This window comes from Struthio camelus, chromosome 1 (genome assembly GCF_040807025.1).
Source record: "Struthio camelus isolate bStrCam1 chromosome 1, bStrCam1.hap1, whole genome shotgun sequence".
Taxonomy (NCBI): domain Eukaryota; kingdom Metazoa; phylum Chordata; class Aves; order Struthioniformes; family Struthionidae; genus Struthio; species Struthio camelus.
Window position 1 is genome coordinate 181,181,988 of NC_090942.1, and position 25,782 is coordinate 181,207,769.

The 25,782-nt window shown below is 35.8% G+C and overlaps 1 long non-coding RNA gene across 1 annotated transcript; it reads right to left on the reverse strand.

Annotated features, from left to right (window-relative positions):
* Positions 1-1,019: 1,019 nt before the first annotated feature.
* Positions 1,020-25,045, reverse strand: LOC138065571 (uncharacterized). Its single transcript, XR_011138593.1, has 3 exons — positions 24,674-25,045; positions 12,660-12,851; positions 1,020-7,607 (listed from the first exon to the last, which is right to left on the reverse strand). It is a non-coding gene; the product is annotated as an uncharacterized lncRNA (long non-coding RNA).
* Between the last annotated feature and the right edge of the window lie 737 nt (positions 25,046-25,782).

The following is a 25,782-nucleotide window of genomic DNA, read 5'->3' on the forward strand; positions in this document are numbered from 1 at the left end:
TATTCACACTTGCATGTGCATGAAGAGCTTAATTAAGATCAGGCGCCCATCATATGGGTCTCTGTGTAAACATGTGCAAAGAAATAGTTCCTTCCTAAGGAGCTTATACTATATATAAAAACACAGAGTAAATTTATTCTTCCAGCCTGAGTGACTAGTACCATCGACTAAGAAAACAGCAACAAAAGAAAACAGAAGTAAAGTCTCAGAGTGCATGTTCCTTCTCAGTAGCAGAATGCAATGATATTGAGAACAATATGGCTGCTATCTCTGCATTGAAGCCAAGATCAAATCTGAAGATGAGAACATGGAAAACAAAGACACCACAGGGCAGATCCTCAGATGGTGTAAACTGTCATTGCTTTGCTGAAGTAATTGAAGTATGACATTTTCCATCAGCTGAGGGTCTGCCCCCAGTATTTTACAGCTTCTTCAACAGGAAGGCAAACAATGATCATACTGGGAACAGCTCTAATTGAATGTTTCACTACTATTGAATGTATCACAGGCATACAAAGCAAAGCAAAATTCAAGGGCCAAATACATTCCCCTTTCTTCTCCTCTGGAATAGTAGAAAGATTACAGCAGATGAGTAGAAATGCTGTGATGTGCTCTGTGAAGTGGCCAGACCTAATCACAAAGCTCAAGGCAGCCTTAGCCTTTGTCCTGCAGCGTTTTTCAGCATGTGTGTTCCACTGAAATCAGCAAGAATGCTGCCAGGGTTAGAGGTGGGATATCTGTAGGTGTTCTGCTAAAGCGGAACTTACATGGGGATTGCAAAGCTGCTGCTAAAGGTTTAGAGGCAGCCCAGTTTTCCTCAAACAGTATGACCCAGCTAGCTACATTTCTGTAGCGACATCATGGAACCCTGCTTTTCATATACCTTGCATTCAGGTAGAAAGCCGAAGTAGAGAGAATAATCTGAAAATTGTTATATTGGAGGAAAGCGCCTCTAAACACCCATGCGCAGAGCAAAATATGATTTTCTGTTTAGATTCACAGTTAGAAACAATGCATTCACCTTAGTTGTTGTTTTACTTCATTATTAACAGGCATTGTAATGTATAACTCACATATTTAGCATGCAGAATGTTACAAATGATTAATAACTCTTCCTAAATTCTGCTGAGACCAATGTAATAAACCTGCTTTAAGTATTCTTCTTTTCGTTGACTAAAGAATATTTCTTTAATACATTTGGTTATTTTCACAAAGATCACAATCATTTGCAAGGGTATGGTTCAAAATAAAATGGTACAAAAACAGCTAGACAGTTTTAGGTCGGATCACAAAGCTAACAACCTTAAATGTCTTTAATTATCTTTTTTCAGCCAATGCCCATGATTAACATCCTACCAGGCAAGCAGTACTCCTGAATATGTGTTACAAAAAGTTTTCAGCCTCAAGTGCTTCTTAATAATTCCAAAAACAATTAAAAGATAGTGGGAGATCTATGTATCTGTCTATCTATCTGTCAATATGTATATTTGATGTATATGTATACTTCTCTTATTAATATTAGCCATATTTCTTTTCTGCAGCCCTTGTTATTTCTAAAATTTAACTTGATTTCTTTTCTAGATGAGTAGTAAAGAAAGGAAAAATCAGTAAGCATTTTGAAAAGAAACACTCATATGCATAAATTATATGGAGTTATTTAATAACATATTGATGGTCTTTACTCAGGACCATCCAGTCTCTGCTGCTACAGAGGACAAATTTCACTCTACACTGCAACAACTTCCTGCTCATTGCAACAGTGTGCCCATCATTGCTCCTCGGAAGCAAATGCATGTCTTCCATACAGAGGTAGATATTGCCATATTTTTTGAAAATGATCTTTTGTGGAGCTATTCTAGTCACCATGCAAAAGAAGCATTGAGGGACAAAAGTTTACATTTAGCTCAGTGCTAGCAGCCATCACATTGTAACAGTCCAAGGAACTGCTCCAGGGCTTCCCTGCCTCTGAGCTTGGCCCAAGCAGACAAGCTGGAAAGGCCAACTCTCTTAGCAGCAGAAGACAGCTGGGTGTATGGTCCCTTGCCACTCCCCTATCATCTGTGGGTGATTCAGATAGGTTCTTTCTGAATGTCTATTGCCTATCCCAGAGACTGTGACTTTTGCTAGTAACAGAAGTCTCTTTTATTTTTTATTTTTATTTAATTTTACTTTAATATTGTTGCTTCAGAGTCTACTGAAGTCCTGGAGTTCACAGGGCACATTCTGGGCAGGTATGACTGGCAGCTATAGCATCAACTACCAATTTACAAGGATAGTTTTCTTCTCTTTCCCAGAATTAGTTTTTTTCTTGCGTTACCATGACATTCAGGATCACTTGAACTGAAAGCTGCTTCCCACTTGTAACAAGATGTCCTTCATGAGGGATCTTACTTCTCATTTCACTATAGCCAGTATTCGGTGACCTTAAAGACATCCTGCAAAGCCCATCTGTTTGTTGAAGCTTTTCCTTTAAAGAAAGTGATTTGATTGGCAGGACTGTCTGGAAAGCTGATTAAAGTTACCTAGGAGGCAGAGTTAGGACCTGCTCTTTGTGTGGGAGAGATATTGCAGTGGATACAGAGGGAAAAAGAAAGGATGGTTTATAGACTGCTTTAAACCTCCTCTCTTCATACTTTCTTTTAAATTGGTTTGTATACATTTTACAGTGTGTAAGAAACCTGGAATAGGCTCTATGAACAAATCTGAATTAACAAATACAAAAGCAATAGTAATTTCATCAAGTTTTTAGAACACCTTTATAACACTGTGCCAGCAGAACTTTCTCTTAACCAAGAGGTCTTATTATTCTTGAATATTCTAAATTAAAATCCTTCAGCTCCAGAATTTTGAGTTAATATGATTTGACCCAGCAGCCCATAATCTTTCTTCACGCAACCCTCAAAGACCAAAATTTGCTATCCCTATAGCAAACAAGGTACAACAGTCTCTTGCTGAATAGCAAATAGGAGGTGCAGCTTTCAGTTCTGTGGGAAGATTTCTCACATCCTATTTATAGTTCCCTGTGATATATTAATTCTTCTCTTTCTTGGGATTCTACAGTCCCTGGGTAATTTTACAGTTTTAAAATAAGAAAAAGACTGTGTGCCTTCATTTATTCTCAAGTTTCAGTGAGCCATGTGAGAGTCAGTTTGGAAGGCTGTGTTCATCATAAGTGTTATTTTAATCTTCCTCTATTACTATTTTTGGGGATGATACCAATTTTAATTCAACACCTACTTCTTTCTTACTATTTATTACAATTCTAAGCTCAGCCAAGAAGAGTCTTCCTTACACAAACATGTAATCTAGTATCTCCTTGTAGTTTACTACCTGCAAACAGGAATCTACCCGCTTACCTAGGGAATCTGTGTGAAAGGGCAGTTGTTGACATTTTCTAACCACCTAGGAAGAGTAGTTTAAATATTTAGAGCTATGCTGATTTTTTCCAATAACTATAACATTATATCTGCACTCTACAGATTTATTGTTCAAAGCTAAGATCAATTCTAGTCATTCCCAGCTGTCAATACATTGTTCCTCCAAAATATTTGTTTTCATGATGCCCCTTTCTAGCATCTACTCATCTGCATTTGTATTTATTATTTCTATTATTTTGTGCTATTGAATTGAGAGAATCAAGTTAAAATCTGTAACAGGAGTACACAGAGAGTCTGCTACTGAAATAAAATGTTACCAGTTGCATATGCGGCTTATCTAGGTGTAATAAATAGAACTGAAGTTCAGGGATTCATCCATCTGTCTAAGAAGGGTTCCTATGTCCTTTTTTTTTCATAGTATCCTACTATAAATTTAATTAGATATTAAAAAAGGAAACTTTAACCAGCCAGAAACCACAAGCATATGGACCAATGCTGTTCTCTTTGAAGATAGAAGTAAAACTTCTGTTGACTGTAGTGGGAGGAAGATCAAGCATTGAAAGTTGTGCAAGTCTCACTTCAAAGTTTCAAGAAGGCCCACCTGGCTATTCCAGGTGAATTGCCTCATAGCCATATATTGATACTGAGTTAAATTATATCAGGGCTTTTATTATGTGAGGGTTGCTATGAGCCCACCGTGCATGATAAATATATCTTGTGACTAAAGAACAGAAATAACTGTGAATCAAGGGAATCTTCGGCTATTGAAATTATTGTAGTATACTAGAAATTGATGGAGATTCAGCCTTTTATACCAAGTGAGAATATGTTTCCTTTGTATCCTATTTCTAGTTTCATCATGAAGCTTCTATGTTACCTGTGGTCAGCCATTTACTCTCTGCGTCCCATTTCTTTAAGTAGTATACAGTGTATTTATTTCACAGCAGTATTGCGGACCTTAATCAATGTTTGTTAGCTCATCTGAAAGTGAAAAGTGCAAAATATTATTCTTCATTATCTTGTCAAGTATTTTCATCTGATTCCCTGATATGTCATAATAGGCAGTTGCCTAATAACCATCTCGGCAGTGAAAATCTGAATGTAAATCTTTGCAGCTATAATACTTCTCAAAAGCTGTTTCACATAAAATCAATAGCAAGGAAAATATTTCTGAAGATGCATCATTATAATACATTTTTGAAATGCAAAACATTTTAAAGACAAATGCAAAAGATTATTCATCAATGTTAGGGAGTAAACGGGGATTTGGATATTGCCACCTATTTCAAAACTAGACAGTTCCAGACTCAGAAATGTAAAGTTGTTATGTTCGAGACTAGGAAAATCCAGTTAAGAAAAAGAACTAGATATGAAAAGGCAATACATCTAATTGCTTGTTCCCTTGTTAATGTTCCTTCCCGCCTTCCCCTATGGTAAAACACTTTTAATGCCTCCTGCACGTCCAGGATAATCCGACTTTATGTGCTATTTCAGAGATTACCTCACTATTTAGATAAAAATAATAACCCCTAAAATACTTTTTTTTTTTTACTTTTTCAATAAACATTTTATAGCAAACCACCATTTTCATTTTGATAATTTGAAAAAAGACCATTAGCTGTACAGCTGCTGTCCTGCCATTACTATTTGCAGTTGTTATGTGGACTTTGGTTATCTGGTAGTTTAAGTTTGTTTCATTGAAGACTGCATTGATAAGTAATCATTTATCTTCTCCCTCAGTGTGTCAGCTTTTCAGTTATTATTATTTGATAAGTTAGCCATAATTCCCTCCCCTCACACATTAGTTTGTTTTCCCCTTTTCTTATGATAAAGGGTACTATTCTACACAGTTCCCATCATTGCAGCATACAGCATTTGTCAAGTTTTTTGGGCACTTGTTAAGTTGCAGAAAACAAACGAATTAGACATACGTAAAACCATGGACCGTGATGGGGTACACCCACACGTGTTGAGGGAGCTGGTTCATGTCATGCAAGGCCACTCTCAATCATCTTTGAAAGCTCATGGCAATCAGGAAAGGTGCCTGAGGACTGGAAGAAAGCCAGTGTCACTCCAGCCTTCAAAAAAGGCAAGAAGGAGGATCCAATCTTAGCTACCATTTCTGAGCACATGAAGGACAAGAAGGTCAAGAGTAGTCAGCATGGATTCACAAAGGGGAAATCGTGCCTAATGAACCTTATAGCCTTCTATGATGATATGACTCGCTTGGTGGATGAGAGGAGAGCAGTGCATTCTGTTTGTCTTGACTTCAGTAAAGCATCCCACAACATCCTCATAGACAAGCTGTTGAAGTATGGGCTAGACAAGTGGTCAGGGAGGTGGACTGAAAACTGGCTGAAGTGCCAGGCTCAGAGGATTATGATCAGCAGCACAGAGTCCAGCAGGAGACCAGTCACTCGTGGTGTTCCCCTGGGGTGAATACCGAGGTCAATATTGTTTAACCTTCAATAATGACCTGGACAACAGTACCGAATGCATGATCAGCAAGTTTGCAGATGACACAAAACTGGGAGGAGTGTCTGATACCCCAGATGGTTGTGCTGCTATTCAGAGGGACCTCAACAGGCTGGAGGAATGGACAAAGAGGAACTTTATGAAGATCAACAAAGGGAAGTGCAGGGCTCTGCACCTGGGAAGGAATAATCCCATATAAACTGGTACAGACTGGGGACAACCAGCTGGAGAGAAACTTTGCAGAGAAGGACAAGGGGATCCTGGTGGACAAGAAGTTGACCATGGACCAGTAACGTGTCCTTGTGGCCGAGAAGGCCAACAGTATCCCAGGCTGCATTAGGCAGAGCATTGCCTACAGGTCAATGGAGGTGATGCTTCCCTCAGCCCTGGAGAGGCCACACCTGGCGCAATGGGTCCAGCTCTGGGTTCCCCAGTACAAAAGAGACTTCTCATATGAGAAGAGGCTGAGAGAACTGAGACTGTTCAGCCTGGAAAAGTGAAGGCTCAGGGGGGATCTTATCAATGTTTTATAAATATCTGACAGGTGGGTGTAAAGAGGGTCAGATTCTTCTCAGTAGTGGCCAGTGACAGGAGAAGAGGCAATGAGCGCCAACTGAAACATGGGAAATTACACCTGAACATAATAAAACACTTGTTTTATTTTGATGGGGGTTGAACCCTAAATCAGGTTGTCTAGAGAGGTTGCAAAGCCTCTATCCTTGGAGATATTCAAAACCCAACCAGACGTGGGCTTCAGGAACCTGCTCTAACTGACTGTGACTGAGCAGGGCTGTTGGATTAGATAATCTCCAGAGGCGCCTTCTGTCCTCAACTGTGTATTCTGTGATTCTATGAAAATTATTTCCCTGTTTCTAATAAGGGTAGACTGGGGGGCCAGGAGAGTGTTAGAAGTAAATTCTACTGCAATTAAAAGAAAATGCCTAGAATTCTACTAAAACTGCTTGGGAACAAGAAGGCAAATGTTCCATGGAAAGGCACCTGCTTAAGAAGCAGTTTCCTGACCAGAAAGGAAAAATAAAACCCTCAGAAAAGAAAAGTCGACAAAGACTGCAGTATACTTTATACTGTAATATACAAAATTTTTTTTTTTTTTCAGTAAAATTCAACTTAACTTAAAATTTAAATGTAAATGGAATGTCCTTGAAAAATGACATATTCTGGAAGTCTACTGTTCATCTAGCTTCATAATGAACTATTCAAACAGAAGAATGTCAGTAGGAAAAGCTGAATGAACTTTTCTTCCGACTACTTTAGGTACAAAAAAGTCAATAAAGATCCTAGAAGCTAATGGTACTGTACAGAAAAAGGAGTGCTATTTGAAACCTTTAGAAGGTCTTCAGTCAAAGGCGGCTTTAAGAAGGATGCATTCAAAGAGATTCTTCTATAGTCCAGTGGAGGATTTCCAGCTTTCTCATCTCTCACAGTGAAATTGGTCTCAGCCATCCACTGAGGTCCTTCTGAAGATACATTGCCCGGATAGGCAATTTATATGCATCACTTTCAAATTTGCAAACATGAATATATTCATATTTCAATTCAGCTGCTTACACAGAAGCATTTTATGCCATTTCAGAGACCCTACAGTATCCAAGGCAGCCACCTGGGACTGGTAGATACGATTCAAGAACATTGGAAATCCGTGCCCTCCTGGAATGAAAAGCAGGAGCCAGGCAGGATGGAGTCTTGGAAACATGAACATATTTATTGGTTTACTTGTGTTTTCTTCTTCTTCATCTGTAGAAAAGGGAAAAAAAAGCTGAGAATCTGATAATATTAATAAATACAAACTTACTACAAATTTACTATTGTGAGCCATGAGAAATAAGTAATTAGAGTACCATATGTAAATATCAAGGTAAAGAAGCTCAAAGTTAAGATATCGGTCTTATATATGTGTCTATGTTAGTATACAATGTTTTGTGTGCTGTTGTATTTAAAAATTATAGTTCCTGACCTGACTGCCCCCCAGCAAATTGAACTTCGTTAGTCAAAAGGTGAAATCCCAAATTATCTTCACTACATTGTTTTCCACTACTGGGACATGTCTGTGCTACTGTTTGTTTTGAACTTATGGAAGAAACTATTTGACTGTGTTAACTCAAATACAGTGGACTAGCTCTGTGGCCATACCCTTTCCTTTAAAGGACATTCACCATATGCAATATTTTGATCATGCTATTATGACTTCTACCTTACTTTTCTTATCGTTGTTATGGTTATGGTTATGGTTGTTGTGGTTAATTCCTACATACAGTCAAAGATGTTTAATTTGACAAAAATACTTTAAAAAAATAAAATGCCATAAAATCCTCTATTTCAATAATTTAAAACTTGCCGAGAAATGCAAAATTATAAAAGTGAAATAATTGTATTAAAAGCCTCCAAACTTACAAACTATTACCAAGTAGCTGAAATCGTCCTTAAGAAACTATCCCAGGTAATAATTCAGTGACCAAATGGACAAGAATATATAAAATCCAACTGGTGCATCCTTGCCCTGAAATATTTATTTATATGGTCTAACAGAATCTTCTAATGATAATAATAGTTGTTCTTATGTCTTGTATGTAAATAATTTTTAAATTAAGCAAAGGAGATAAGTAAATTTGATCTTTTTTTCAGTCTAAATTTTGCAAATTCTTATTTCCATATAATGGAACTACATATTATAAACCTGATCCAGTTTTTTGGCTGACCTACACTATTGAAATCAAGAGTTTTGGCAACTGACACATTTTCAAATCTGCCTTGCTATTTTTCACATAAGATGCAAATTCTTGCTATCCTTGAGAAACACCTGCATTATGGTCAGAAGAGTTAGTAGTGCTGTGCCATTATAAATATTAATATTGATAAAACAATGGGTACCTAAGCAATTTTGCTTTCATCTTCACTGTTATGTATCATATACAGAATATCTGACAAGTTTATCGATCTAATATGTAGATCTTGGGTCTAGACATCTTTAGACTACTTTAATCTCCTACGTATTTTAGTGAAACTGCATTTTCTACTGCAGTACTAAAGAGTTAGAAAACTACTTTAGATACCCTCATTCTCTTATCTTTTCAAAAACATAGAAACTCCAGGACACGGTATCATCCTGCTGCTTAAAGAACTTCTGCTACGTTGCAGCAACGTCTTTCACAGTCAGACCTTGAAATGGTCATTCACGCTTTTATTATTTTAAGATTAGATTATTGCAATTCCCTACTGGCTGCTTGCCCAATAGGACGCTGCATAAACTCCAGCTGGTGCAGAAAGCAGCTGCCAGGTTTCTCTTGTAAAAGGGACAATCTAAACATATTTCGCCCTTTTTGAAATCTTTGCCCAGATTACTGGTTAAATAACATATTGATTATCAAATAGTCTTTCCCATTTGTGGAGCAGAAACATGACTTTGGTCTAATGCACTTTATCAATAATTTATTTTAAATCCTTGTCCGTGAAACAAGATCCAATAAGGAAAGCAATCAGGTTGTCCCAAGGTTAACTTACAAATTGTAGTGAAGTCCTATGTTGTATCAGTTGCACTATTTTTCCCACTTAAGATAAATGATCCTGGGTTTTAGTATAGATTTTTGCATAAAACTGCTCATGTAAGTAAATGGAACGTCACAGGTTTTCACCAGCTGAGAATCTGATCCTTGATTTCAATATCCTTTTAATTGTGTCTTTTTGTGTTTGAGAGAACTAATTACAGAGTCAGAGGGCTTTGTCTTTTTCTCTCAGGTTTATGTTCTAATGCACGCTTTGGACTGAGACTCTGCAATAGGGTGTTCTGTGTTTGAGTTCATCACAGAACAAATTCTCACAGATAAAAAAGAATTCAAAAGAGGAAAAATATTGACTTTTTCTCTTGTAGCTTACACTGCTTAACAAAGCTTGACACACTTCTCAACTTCTTAAAATTGAACAAAAACTCATTTCAGATATAAGGGACATCTGGAGAAATTAAATACTTTACTGAAATTACATTAAAACTTATAAAAATGAAGATAGAGACACTTAGTAATTAAGAAACAAATTACTTCCAATAAAAGTGAATTCTATTTTTAAATGAGTGAAATGTGATTAAATTATTAATCATATATACCAAAATTAATAAACTAGTAATTTTTTAAACTCTTTCTCTTCTAAAAGTCACCCACAGCAAATAACTGCTTTTACTTCTCTTTTGTTTTCTTTTGTAGGGGCAGGAGGGGATTAGCAGTAATCGTAAAGGAGAAGCTAGCACTCACTGGACCTCTTAGCTTTAAGAGATGTTGCACAGATACAAGGCTTTGTCGCCTGCAGCCATAGTTTATAAGATTCTGCACTACAAAAGATGTAGGTCTTTTCAGAGCCAAATTTTCTGCAGGACTGAGCTTCCTGGTAGAGGTCACTGGTGTGACTTCCAGAAACACTGAAGATGTCAAGGCAGCTTGCAGGAGGGAACTGAAGAGCTCATCTGGCCTTCTGAGACCATTGATCACAGGAAACGATCCGCAGCTTGCAGAGCGCTCACGCTGCTCTGGAGCAAAGCCTCCGAAGGTGGACGGGCCACACTCGTCTCCTCTGGCCACCCCTTGGCCCACATTTCCTTTGGGTATGGCATGCATACCTCAAGGCTTCAGATTTGTTTGTTTTGTTTTTATCATTTCAGTGCCCAAAACAGCAGTGAGGGCTGCATGGTCCTCAGAAGACCGGCTGTTTTATAGTGTGGGACTGAGTGTACTGAAGATGTTGCATGCCTTGCAGTGTGGTGTAGAGTTGTGTGAAGGTCATTAAATATACAAAGTGTGACAGTATTGCACTGGAGGATGTAATTAGGAAGCCAAACCCCATGAGCACCAAACTGGAAGAATAAGTAATTTGACAGTGTAGGCACACTCATCATCTTCATTTATAAAATTGAATGGGAGCTTAGACATGCAATTCTCCCTCTCAAAAACAAATGCTAGACAGCAGAGAAGTAGCTATGGCTCTGTGCATTTTTTGTCCTGAATTCCTTTTAAGAATGAATATGACACTGCTTAAGTAAATTAACTGTCACACTGGATCATTCACATAGCATTAAACCCTAGTGTGGGTCTGCACCCATAGTCCCAGGTATTGAAATGTTTTAAGCTACTGAGACACCTAGATCATCCACAACAGTCTGGGGGTTTTTGTTTGTTTTTTATAGTTTGTTTATGAATTTACTTTGATTTATTCATTTATGATGCATAAAATAGAAGTAGTTGCCTAGTCTGTAAATTTGATCTTGAGGTAGTTGCTTTAAATTTCTATGGCTCCCTGAAGCTGTCCTTTTTACTTTATGGTCTCTTTTTCTCCAATTAGTATGGGGCAAGAGAAGAATAAAAGAGGTTCCCTGTGAACATTTCATTTCATTTGTGCTGTGATTAGCCAGGAAGTCTATTCAAGAGGAGATTATACCGGTCTGTTTCAAAACAGATTTTTACAGACAAAACCTCAGCAATAAATTAAAATGACACTGTTACACAGTTCACTGCACAATTTTACAATATCTTACACTGGAGGTTTACAGACTTTCAAATACTAAATACATATTCAAAAAAGGATAAAGTCAATTGTTGATTCTGGCCAACAAGGCAAGACATAAGAAAATACACATAAGAAATGACACATACTGTTAACAGCATTTATTGCTCTAGGTAAATTACCAGTATCAGACTTTTATTTACATCCCATGAAACTCTCATTCTATTTAATATCTCACAATAAATTACACCATGTTCTTCTGTAGGATTATTATAGGGAATTTGAATTACGGAAATAGGCAGCCTTTGTCACTAGTTCCTGCACATTGGTAATACAGAATCTGTTATGATATTCCTTGATGGCAGGAAAGACGACATTTGTTTCAGGTTTTTGGGGTTTTTTTTGTTTTTTTTTTTTAGAGGAGGGGGCAAGATGAGAGAGGATGCACTATTTTCCATACATTTTTCCCAGTGATTTAAATAAAAATGTATTTCATTGCTGATAAAACTGAAAAGCGGAATTTCTACTAACGGCTGTTATTTAACTAGGTGAAGGAATATATTTAATTGAAGACATAAAGTAAGAACACAGCATGGTGGGGGACAATTATATTTACTAGAAACAGATGAAGTGATAAATGCACAGTGTGTTTTTTGAAATATTCTCTGGATGTGGGTGTGGGTGTATACTACACCCTATTACGGTGAATATACGATGTTTTTTTACAGCATTATGTAATGGTGTATTCTAGTATAAATATATAGAATTTAATCAGATATCTGTGTTAAGACTTTTTAATGATGCCCCACAAAATACGACCAAGTAGGTAGAATATTTCTGATTAAAGCAGTGCCAGTTATATCCCCCAAAAACTATGAAAAGCAACAGATTTTGTTTGTTATCAGTGCTGGAGATGTGGATGGTCAGCTAGCATAAATTCAGATGTGTTATGCTGAACAGGTAACCTGTAGAATCAGTTTCCATATATATGGAGTTTTTGATAGCTGAAATACAATTATTTTCTTCTGAAAGGGCTGTAGCCTTATTGGATGACTATTTTAATTAATTAATTTTAATTAATTAATGTTAATTAATTGAAAGGCTGAGAGAGCTGGGACTGTTCAGCCCGGAGAAGAGAAGACTGAGAGGAGATCTGATCAATATGTGTAAGTATCTGAAAAGAGGGTGTGGAGAGGATGGAACCAGACTATTTTCAGTGGTGCCCAGTGACAGGACAAGAGGCAACAGGCACAAAGTGAAACACAGGAAGTTCCATATCAACATGAGGAAAAACTTCTTTACCGTGAGGGTGCCTGAGCACTGGACCGGGTTGCCCAGACATGTTGTGGAGTCTCTTTCCCTGGAGATATTCAAAACCTGCCTGGATGCAATCCGAGGCAATGTGGTCCAGGTGATCTTGCATGAGCAGGGAGGTTGGACTAGATGACCTCCAGAGGTCCCTTCCAACCTCGGCCATTCTGTGATTCTGTGATTCTATAATATATAGAAACTTGAAATTAGACATCAGAAAGGCAGTTATCCATATCTGAGCTAGATATCATTGCTCCCTGTATAAAAAGCTGTTTTTAGGAGACTTCATCTGACTTACTTTAGAATACCTAATTCTCTATATTGACCTAAAGAAGTCTCAGGTCTCTAACTCAGGCACAGACATTTAAATTTATATTAGTAGTTAAATTAGTTCAAATTTATATTAGTTATAAATGTCTATTGTAGACATTTAAATTTATATTAGTTCATCTGATCAATCCAAAACAATGGAGAAGTTTTAGAAATATTAAAATTCTTGAAATGCTCTTTTTACCCTATTAAATATTTTAACACACATACATGAGGCTATATCACAGACCTTCCATAAATCTCTCTCAGCTCTTATTCAAGCTACCTCAATTTAGGGAAATCACACTTATAAGGTAATGATTACTTACACATAGGAAACAGTAAAAGGTAATCCCAACTGTCTTTAGAACTACAAATTTATATTTCAGCATATAAATAACTATACCAAAAAAATCTATAAATGCGATAGAAACTTTAACTATACCTATATTCTTCTCCATGAATGACTTTTTCAAGATATAGAAATTGACATCATATATTTTTCTTGCATCAGTAGATAATTTTCAGTCACAGATTTTGTACATGACCTTTGCCTAGTTTTAATGTTTTAGCTTGCTTTATTTTCCCCCGCTAAATCTATGATCCTTCTCAAAAGAATACTGCTTTTATTTTCAGTTAAATCATCATTTGGCTTCAAGCTTTATATGAGTTTAAAGGATTTTAGTTGTTACAGGAAATGTGAAGGAATTAATGAGTACTAGTTTTTTTGTTAGGTGAGTATTAAGAGTATTAACAAAAGGAACTGTTTTATTCTTGCAAGACTATGAGTGCTTAAAGTAGTCGGAGCACATTCTATTATCCACATACTTTATCATTGATTTGGTCAGTTTCAGAGAGCTTAGCAAGACTCCTTTTTATTTACATATAACACAGTACCCATAATTTCACCGTGCGCAACTTAAATATTTGATATTATTCTTTTTTTTCCCACAGTCTCCTTTCACAGTATGTACAATATTAATTTTAACCATCCGACAAATCATTCTGGAAAAAAATATAGAAGCTAATATCAACAGTTCGAAACAGTTTTGTCTTCTAAAACATGTTACCCTCAGTCTCACAGTATTAATTTCACATAATAATTATCATTGTTCCGAATGGCATAGGAATACTCATTAGATAGTTGTTAAGTTACAGCCAGCTATTTCATAACTCTAACAAAGAACCTTCTGGATCAATACCAAAACTATTAGTCAAACTCCAAATGAAATATTCCTCCTTTTCTCTATGAGAAATAAGGTTCTTGTATCATCATAAAAAACACTTTTCTTTTTGTCTTTAAATATCACAGTTTGGCAGGAGAAAAAGAGAAGTAATAATAAAAAAAAAAAAAAAAACACCCAGAACTTCTAATACATAAGTGGAAGCAAATATTGTACCCCACATATTTGTAGCACTATTTAAACATATACTGGCATTATTACATCTTGCCATTTTTTCAGATGTATCTCCTTGAAACACTTTGAATGACTAGATGTAACTTAAACATTCTTTCACTAGCAAGAGTAATAAAGTTCAAGCTGAAACATATGTAGATCATCAGTGTGTATGCATAAGTGTATGTTTTTGTGCATACAGATACAGATTTAAAATAATACACATCGTATCAGGCAAATAGCTGCCTCTGTTCTCAGCTGTTCCAAAGAGGTAGAGTGCATTTGAAGACACTCATCTATTTTCACCAGCCTGGATTCTGGCTAGTGGTATCAATATATATCATACGCTTTTCTATTGTGAGGGCATCAGGGAAGCAGTCGTTCTTGATTAGTGGAATTTCTGTCATCCAAAGAACATATTAAAAAATAAATATCACTTTTCATTACTTTTTTGCATTAGGTATACAATGATGTGACAAAAAATTGAGCAAGAATTAAAAGTCACAATATAGCCTTGAGACCAGAGATGTTTTCTTTACTGATCTGGAACTTGGACATCTTAATTATTTGCTCTTGTGTGCAAAGAAATGCTCATGGGTCAATCACAGACTGTAAATCTTTAATATGCACATAATTGAAGGCTTTTTTTTTTTTCATTAAGAACTCAGAAAATTTAAACTTTCTTCTTTTGCTTGGGATTGTTTTTATTTGTGGAGTCAGCTACATTGTTCTGGAGATTTTCTTCCCAGGATTCTTTCTTTAGTGAATTAAAAGTGAATATAATGAATTCAGTTCTACTCTGGATTATTTACTGTTTTCCATCTTGTAATTAAATAATGTATAGGTCTATAACTGAAATGATGCCAGGTGCTTGTCACCTTGCACTAGGCAACCTAATCCCATATTTACCTTTAATTGCTCTCTGAAACCTATTATTTTCAACATTCTAAACCAGGTCTTCTCTGCCCAAGGTAGCTAATTAAAGAGTATCTAGATACTGCATATACACAGAAGACTTCTGAATAATACATGAAGATTGACTGAAGTCAATTTCTTTACATTTTTATCTTTTATTCATTAGGATTTTTCAGAAAAATAAGGTTTGCTAAGGCAAAAATCAAATGCCACCATACTTCTAATCCTTCACAGTAGAGTTTAAAATATCGTGAAGTAACAGTGACTAGACCTGAGTATCTGGAAAGCTGAAGGACATAAGCTATTAAGGAGTTCTATTAGTTATACCACCTAATGAACATATATTCTTTGCATTTTGGTGCAGTGACCTTTCATCAGTATCTTTAGCCACTTTTTGATATGTTATAATATTCTTTCACAATCCAAATCACTTGTCAACAAAATGAAATTAAGAGAGATATAATAAGGCGGATTTCAAGTAAGAATGATAGCTACTTTGACTAAAGAGACCTTATCTTTTGAAGTGCCTTTCATAGAGTTTTGTCGTATTTTATATCTTTGAGCTACTAATATTTTTAAGATGTTCAGGGTTTACACTGAGGTCTTTGATTTAGCCAGCAAAAAGGATTTTTGCTTGTTTGAAAATACATCTTGAGTGACTCAGAACTTAAGCACATCTCCAATATCTGACATGTTTCATCAAGCTAGGTTCAAATTTCTTGTGTAATGTAAACCTAAAGTTCCCACCTTTCAAAGTGACAATTTATGCTTCCTAATGTGCAGCCACAGAGAACTCATCCCTCCTGTATTTAAGGGAGGTGAGTTACCTCAATGTAGTTTAGGATTAGGAAGCATAACTACAAGTAGAGGTTCTGGACTGGTCACTATCTGTGATGAATGTGGAATTCACATTAGTGATTGCCACAGAGGGATTGTCTGCTGTAATATCCAGAAAGTCTCCAGACAGAGGGGGACCAATGTCATGGCCAGGAGACTAACTACTTGTATGCTCTTGGAGATAGGGTTTTGGAAACTTGAGACAGGCTTTTGGAAACAGTACTCTATTTTAGCCGCGGATGGCACACTGTCTGCTGTGGAAGTTTCTGTGTGATGTCTCAGAGCTACTGTATTAGTATTAGACACAAAGAGTATCTGTTCTTAATGACCTGGCATAAACCTTTGTGTGGGAAACTTTTCAGTTTTGCTGTCCTCCTCCTCCTCTAGCTACTTATTACTGTATTCTGATGTTGCAAATATCCCTTTAACCAAGAGGGTTACATCACACCTTCAAACTTTAAACCTTTAATTAATCAGCTGTATTAATTACTAGCTTAAATTGAGACATATGTCAAAACTTCTGGAACATTGCAGCCCATAGTGCAGAGGACCTTAGTTATAATAATAGTTTTACATTACTCAGCACAAATGGGATTGTATCTGTATTTCCACTAAGCCTCAATGCTTCTCCAGCAGAGATGATAACGTGGGAGGATCAACTGATCTGAATAGATAACCCTAGTTTTCCCTTCTATTCAAGGAATCTTTCTAAAAGAGTGGACTTCCAATTAGTGTCTAAGTCTCAGTGTTTTGAAATATAGACTTGACAAATGTATGCTGGTATTAAATATATGACATGTCATGGATTTTCCACTGCTAATTGAATTCCATACTGACCACAAGAAACCAACCAATCACAAAACGAACTAAAAACTGTACAGAAAGAATATGTCTGTTTTATGAGGTTAAATCATAACTTATTAGAGCATTACTCAGACATTTAAAGGTAAAGCAGATACGCTAGGAGGTAATTTATTGTGAGTGAGCATGAAGAGAGACAGCCGAATCCCTTTTACTATAGCAATAACTCCTTTCTGTATGCTTTCCATGAAGACCAGGATTGGTCAAAAAAATTGTTCTTCACGTGTCCTCAAAGTAATTTTTATATCATTTTTTTTCACACCCATTTCTTTTTAACCGTGCAATCAATCAGTCAATCGTAATTAAGTCATTATATACAATTACACTTGATATAATATTTAATATTTTCCGCTAGCATAAAAACTTAAACTTAGTACAGTATATTGATGAATGGTTAGCTATTAACTAACCATTTTTGCTGTTGCTTTAGTTTTCTTTGGGTTTTAGACAGGGAAGCTCATTTGTAATAATCATATAGCAGCTTTTCTCTTTAAAAATAAACATTTTTGGTTCTTCAGGGAAATAACTACTTTTCTAATGGAAACAAATGGAGAAGGTCTGCTAGATCAGTTCATTGATTTCACTCTTCATATATCTTGATATTGATCTGTAACACTGATTTTTCTCTTATATCTTTTTGTGTCTCCTTTTGAAAGTCCAAAATTATGAGAAATTCTAGCTTTTCCACCACACTAGGTTCATGCATCTCTCTGTCAAGAAGTCTGTTTCTGGAGCTCTATATAAACATTCATAAAATTGATTTCAACTTTAATTTAGTCATACGCCTATACCTGGCACACCTGTATCACTTCGAACGTTGATACACAGGTACATTGTTCTCCACTTCATATCTTTTCCTGGCTTCTTAAAGTTAGTGGAAGTTCCTCCATTAACATGAGTAGGAACAGAAGGAAGCACTTGCTAATCTTTATTCTCATGGTCATAACCAGGTCTTACATTTTCACAGTAAGTCATGATCTCCAGTCATCTAGTTATTTTGTTATTGTTATCGTTATCTTTCAGCTTTCACTTCTGCTTAAATTCACCCATAGCATGGTTCCCAGAACAAGATACTGTAAGTGAGATTTTCCATCTCTTACTTCCTGTTGTGCTATTTCAGCATTTGTAATGCAACTTTGTGTTCCTGCAGCTTCCTTTATATTTGCACATTTCTATTAAATTCAAAAAGTGGCTTATAATTTTTTTGGTCATGTTTTACAGCAAACTCATGCCTAATCATGAGTCAGGAATCAACAATTCTAATCTCTTCTGCCATTTATATTTCCAATAATTTTCTCATCAATATAATTTACACATTTTAATTTTGAAATTAATTCCACCTGAATTCTGTTTTGTAATCCTCATCCACTCTTTCTTGTTTGTATTATTTGTCTACACTCACTAAGGTTGATACCCTGTCCAAGTGTGACATCATTTATGCAAAAACAGATTGTTCCTGAAAAAAGCAACATGAAGATCGAAAAATATAAACCAGTCAAAATGTAGAAAATAAGAGAAGGGCTATCTTCTCTCTACATACGAGCCTTCATTCATGTTTTGTTGTGAGTTGCCTGTTATCTGTACGGTATAATTCACGTAGCCTAATTTAACATATCTAAATTTGTTGTGCATTTCTCACTAGCTGTCTGAATAAGTTAGTCATCTGTCCTGCCTGTGCAGTCAACATAGACAAGCATCTCAGAAAGAGATTTCAATCCATTTTAAGATAGATGTCTAATATAGGTGTTACCTAGAGATATCAGTCTTTCTCTATTCACTTATACAGGAAGTGTATTTAGCTAGTTTAGACAAAAGCCCTAAATTTTAAGTGGTAGAGTTAGGTGAACTGAATCTCAGAAACAGTTGGTGTAAAGTAGCATTTTCAGGCTCTTGTTGGACAAGTTTCTGCACCAGTCTTGATAAAACTGTATTAATAACAAAATAGGAGAAACAGTAAGCAGGAATATTCTGCTATAGCTCTAAAAAACTGGAGGGAAATCATTTGCTTATATTGTCATATTCTATGTCCTGAAAGTTACAAATATATATTTTTTAACCTTAGGCGCGATAAGCTGTGTATGATACTTTATAATTTAAGAAATACATGAAACCAGAAGTCTGACTCTATACATAAATAAAAGCTATGTCTCCACTGAACTGTCTGGAGTTGTTCTGGGAAGATTTTAAATAAGAGGATGCTGCACGATTTGGCAAATATTTTTAATACTGTCTCTCTCTGGAAATCTATAAATGTATTGACTTGAGACTGCTACTAAATCTTGCCTGCCTGTGTGTTGGGCAATATCAGACCATATGAAGAAAAAATTCAGGAGTCATAAAAGAAAAAGCTCTGTCCCTTTTTTTTGTCAGCCTCACAAAGGCAGATAAGATACTCCAGTTATGTCACCTGCGCTACATGTCCAATCAAAAGAACACAGGTTCACTCTATTTTTTTTTTCTGAGAACACCTATTTTACTTCAAAACTATAATCTTCTTTTGTATCAGTTAAATCAGTTAACAATTTGTTGACAGATGATACAGATCATGGTTAGACACAAATTCCTAAAATTCTAAAGAAGAAAACTATTACTGATAGCCATAAATCTAAATTATGATGATTGTTACAATGGAAGCAGTGATAAAAATATGTAAGTAAGAAATAAAGTTTTTTGTTTATTTGTTTGTTTTTTTTAATACTGTAAGTAGTCATTATATAAATGCCCAAGATACATGGTGAATTCTGCATTCTTTGAAGTATCTAAATTGAAATATGATAGCTTTCTAAAAGATACTCGAAAGTAATTGGTTTGCTGCCAGAACTAAATCCTGTGAACCCTACTATACAACCAGACAGACTACCTTACTGTAACAGTATCTTTGGGCCTGAAAACACGTAATTCTAAGTATATACTCTATAGTCAAAAAAAAAAAAACTCCTAATGTTTTAGGAGAGTTCTCTTTAGACAGAATTTAAGGTAACAGTTTTAAACTTTAGCTAGTGTCCAAAATAATAAGTGGAGCAGCAGAAACAAAACAATCTGGGTAGAGGAGTCAGTTGTTCTAGATTCCATCCTCGCTTCTGACACGCAACATAGGATTCATATTATCTTACTTCAGACTTTTACAGTAGAGATATCTGCCTCTGAACTTAGACTTCCCTCACAGATAATAGAGAAATATATAATTCTTGAGTACAATTCATCTCGTTCATCATGTATAGTTAGTTAGATGAATAACACCTTAATGAGCATCTGTGCCTATACAGAAGGGAAGGGGAGCCAAGAGGGACTAGCTAAAAAATAGCCCCTGACTTTGTAGATAACTAAAATTAAATAAGATTTATCCCACCCAGTATGACATGTGCTAGGTAATTAAAAACATAATTTGCTCCACAGAAAATCTCTGTAAAGTGAGTATTACAGCATGTGCTCACTATTGATATTGTGGGTATTCATAGAAGTGTTTCACAATCATTTAATGATATAAGTTCTATTTCTTTATACTGAATATACTGAAACATTTAAGTTTTCCATAAGTCCTTAAATATGTAAAATGATTCTAGTTTTAAAGCATATCATAAATCCTGAATTTTAGAAATATTGTCTACATTTCTGATTTTAATGACTAGCTTATACTTACACTTACACTTCTCACTTACGTTTACAAGTGCTTTATATACCTGACTAGTTTCAATAGCTGAATTAGGAAAGTCATGCAAATGTTTCCATTTTATTTGCTGTTTTAAATGACAATATCAAGCCAAAAAGATAATAATAACATTTGCATGGTATTGTAAATTTATTTGCACGTATTTTATTTAAAAATGGATTTTGCATTGTAGATAGGTTTTAGCTATAATGAGGCACAGTGTTCAGTTGTCAGCATAATTGGATTTTATGAAATATTGATGCATTATTATATACAGATTGTATTCTATGCACACAAGAAAAATGTTTAATTAAGCACTAAATATATTTTGAAATAATACCTGTTTACTTTTAGATTTCATTTATGGAGACAATAATTATATTTTTGTTCAAACAGCAATAAAATATTATTCCGTAAATAACAGTGCAATACTAAAGGAAAGGTAGGCTGTAAGGAAAAGCTAATATATTTTTATTTCTAACATCTAGGAAACCTAATGACTCCAGTGATCTCTCTGGTTTTCACCAAGTTTCTCTGTTTACTAGCCTTTGCAGCAGCAGCATAATCTCACATTTACAAATCCCAAAAGAAGAGTAAATCACATTCGTAATGAGCCCAAAATGCAAACGACAAACATAAGTAGTATAACACAAGAAAACAAAGTTTTTTTGCAGCTTAAATGAATAAAATCTAGTTATCTTTCTGTAGCTTTCATAAGATTCGTCTTGCATGAAAGGTATTCTTAGTAGTTAAATGAGTCATTCTCACTCCCTAATTAAAAAGCATAGTGGAATGTAGTGCCATAGGTTCTTTAGGCTCTGCAGATTTCTCCAATTAGCGTTTGATCATAATCTGTCAACATACCTTGTGTTATCAACAAAAGCTATTATACATAGATATGTATGTGTGTAGATACTGCTGTTTGTTTATGCATATAAATATATGATATCCTAGTGGACTCTCTAGTGGTTAAAAATCTAGCCAGAATGCAAATTTCAAAGTCAAAGCCTTACAGTCCGGTATCTATATAATAATATATCATGTGCATGTACTGAAAAATGAATAAAGAGCAGATAAAATGTTTTTTTCATAAATTTTGTCCAAGAAAATGTATTCTCAAAGCATCTAATGGCACTCTCAAAAACTCTCAGACAGCTGCTTCTCAGGCACTGTAGCTGAATTGTATCAGTCACTCAGATGCGTATTCTGAAGTTACTCCTTTCTTCTTCTGTTTAAAATGAAGTTCTGATCAGCCCCTTGGCAGCTGCACCAGTGATATTTTCCCCTATCGACCTGGGAATTTTTTTTTTTTTTTAATAGTTGTACAAACATATCTCTGATTCACTTGGAAGAATGGAAAACATTACAGACTCTGAAACAGAAAAAATTAGAGGAATCAAACTAAATCAAAACTGGCACATTTTAGCAAGATATAAAGTGAAAGACTGCTTAATACCAAACTATAACCACCCTTGATAGAATTTCTCATTTTTTAGTGCCCTGGAATTAGCTGTGAAAAAAAGACAAAGGATTCAAGCTTTTTTAAGTAAGATTCCATACCCATTTACTATTTATCCATAATTTGTCCTAGTTTATGATCCAATGTAGTCCCCCATAGTTCCACATGCACACTCCCTCCAGTTTCCTCACCTTCAGATTTTGTTGCTACTGCAGTCATACTCCTGTACAGCTTCATTTAAGAAGTATAATCCATAAATAATATTTTTTTTTATTATGCAAGACATCTAAGACCAGTACATATGATTTGTGCTTTATTTTGAATGGGAAACAAATCACAATCGTTCCACTAGGTTGCAAAGCCTTGGCAGCTGCCAGAGAAAGACTCTACTAGACTTCTTTGTGATCATCCTGCTCATGAGTAAGTAGTACTGGATAAAGAAAGCTGTAAGGGCATAACTTGGATACATCTTTTAAAGACTTTGAATATAAGAACTGACATTTTGTATTCGATTCTGTATTTCCTGTAGAGAAAATGCTAAGTCTTCCCATAAAGAGGGAATATAAAGTTAAGGCTGCACTTAATGTGAGTATGTGCTAAGACCTTTATGCTCTATTTCCTATGTTAATTACCTACATATATAGCTATTAGTATTGCCACATGCAATTGTAATTGCGAGGTTCAGATGTGAAATGAGATGTAATTGTTAAAACTTAATTCCAATAAATGTCATTGGTATATTTTGGGGAGGGACAGAGAAAGGGCTGACAGTAGAAGTAAATGGAAAGAAAGAATCACTGGTTCTATTCAATTATTTTCTTATTTATTAATTTTATGTAAGAATAAGAAGCTGAAATGAGCTTAAAAACAATGTTTTGGAGTAAGATGATATTCTCTGTTATTAGCATGTTTTAAAATTATGTTTATGTTTAAAAACAGCTCAATTCTAGTGCTGAATTTGGGATAAATGCACATGACGAGAGACTTTTTTGGCGATACTTACGGTTGTATTTTGCAGCAGGAGGTACTAATTAAATACATCGCCACACGTGGCCGTTTTGCCTGCTCTGCTCCTTGTAAGTAGTTCTATGCTACTCAGAAATATTGCTAGAAAACAAATACCATTCAAACTGACCTATGATGTAATAGACAGTTTTAACTCACACCTCAGTTCCAGTGAGACTTCCAACAGAGCTCTTAAAAGGACAAACATCAGACCTTCTAAAATCTGTTTACATTTATCTGGGGATGACAATCCAGATCATTTTACCCCAGTAACGCTTAAACTTCTCGGGTCAACATAACAGTTTATTCAGGATTTTTTCCTTGGACATTTCACTCTCAGCTGTATATATTTCGGGCAGGGAAAGGGAGCTGAAATCAAAATATCTAACATAATAAGGGGCCAGTGTTGCAGCTCACCAGAACAGTACTTCTATTGCCTAAAACTTGTATCTGACCTATGGCAAAAAAGGTATTTTGGGGTGCTTGCAAACACAGATTGACATTCTGAGATGAATTTGGAAGCTTGACTAGGGAGAAAGGGACCAAACCTCATGTAGTCAAATCCTTAAAACTTATTGGGAGACTCTTTAGAATTAACTAACTGCAATTTACACGCCGGCTGTGTTTCAGAGGGAACTATCTGGTTCACTCCAAAACAGAGTTTAGTTTTAGTCATTGTTCAATCATTTAAGAAAAATAGTTTCTCACTTCCAGGCCAAAATCACCATTCACTAGAATGTGATGCTAACATCTCCTTCTCCTTTTCCAGCACACATTAGTTGTGTGAGAATTCAACATAATTAAACTTCAGAAGAGCTAACATGCACTTTAAATATACTAACATTTTCTAGTTACTAGCTTTAAAAAGAATCCTCTCCATGTAGACTTCCTAGATTACTCTTAGAGAGACCTCTACTGCTAAGAGATTTACTATAGCAAAATTATGTAGGAAACCTTGGTACATGATTTTAGGCAGTAGATGCTTGATATTTTGATTCTGCAATACCAGTTTGGAAATCTGTTTCTTCCTATGACTTAAGCATCAGTGACTTGCATGCAGTTCTCATGAAAAGACCATTATTATCAGAAATTTAAGTTTAATAAAGTATTGGCTTTATCTCCCCATCCACAAGAAAAACAAAATATGGATATCACCCTGAGAGGGATGTATCAAGGACTTTTGTCGCAAAGGAATGGGGAGGAAGTAAGGCATTTCACTCGTAAGAGAGAAGCAGCGATATGTTTTATTGAGATAAGATAGTGATTTAACAAAGTTCAATCATAAATAAGACAGTGATTTAACAAGGGTCGATAGCAAGGTTCACTCGGTTATTTACTACGTGGAGGACGGGGCCAGACAAAAGTGTCAAGGAGGCCCTCCCGTTGAGTCGGGAGGTTCAGAGTGGACCCCCTTTGCTTTCTAAACTCTTTCTCAGAGGAGTCTAGGTGCGGCTGGATCTAATCTTAGTCCCAGACTTGGTCAATAGTTTATGCCTAAGAATTATGCGCATAATCAATCAAAAAGGTAACTTAGTAAAGTTTGCAAAGTTTCAGCATGCTATTAGTCACTTACCGAGGATCTGTCACGCGCAAGGAATCTCTCAGCCTTGACGAGTAACCTTGAGAGGCGTCCCAACTCAAGCGGAGGTTCACCACCGTGCAGCTAGCTGCTGTGCAGGAGAGCTCAGTGGACTGTGAGCTGCCCGCATTTATAGGGTAAGATGACTGACTAAGAGTCATATTTGCATACCAGCCATACTGGTTTAACTACACTGCATGTTCAAGTAATCCTTGGCTGTTGTGCTGTTATCTGTCTCCCCAGATTCTGCTCAAATGCGGAAAGCCTGAGTGCAGAGGTGGAGGAGGCCAGGTCTCCCTGAGGGCTATCGCCGGAGCAGAGTTTTAGGTGAAAGGTCAGGTGGGGGGAAATGGGCTGAAGAGCACACCGTCACTATTTTATATGAGAGAAGATACAGAAAACCACAAATGATGTCATAACACACTATCATTCAAAATATATCTATTCGACAAGGATGAGTGAGATTAAAAAGGTTCCTTTAGATTTTTCCTAGACAAATTAGTAGAAATTTTTCCATTAGATGAATATTGGCAAGAGCTTCTCTGGAGCATTAAATCTCTTTTAATATATTTTCATATGGGAAATCATACATGTATGCCAGCTTCAGAGGATTTCCTAGGACTTACAATATTGTCATTTCCCAAACCCATTTCTTCAAACAATTCAAACACTCCTTTCCTTATTGTTGTAATAGAGGATACTCCTCGTTACTTTTTGACACTACTGACCTATCTCTGAGATTTTTATTTAAACCTCAAGAAAAGATATCGATATTAAAATACAATAAAATAAAATGTTATATGGTCATATACATATAGATTTCCTGCATGCAATAATGCAGATAATATGGATTGCTGTTGTGTGCTTCCCCTTCCCCCTCCCGAACTTGGATTTTAAAGTGCTAGCAGTTTTTGGGTAAAGTTATGTCTTAGGTTTATGCAAGCCTTACGTAGAAAAGAAAAATACCCTAGACTGCCACTGGCTAGAACTCATGACAATGCCTAATTAACTCTGAAGAAGCTTCTTAATGTACATTACTGTATTGAAGGCAATGGCAAAAAAATCAATGATGTCCATCAGAGATATCCCAAATTATTAATAAG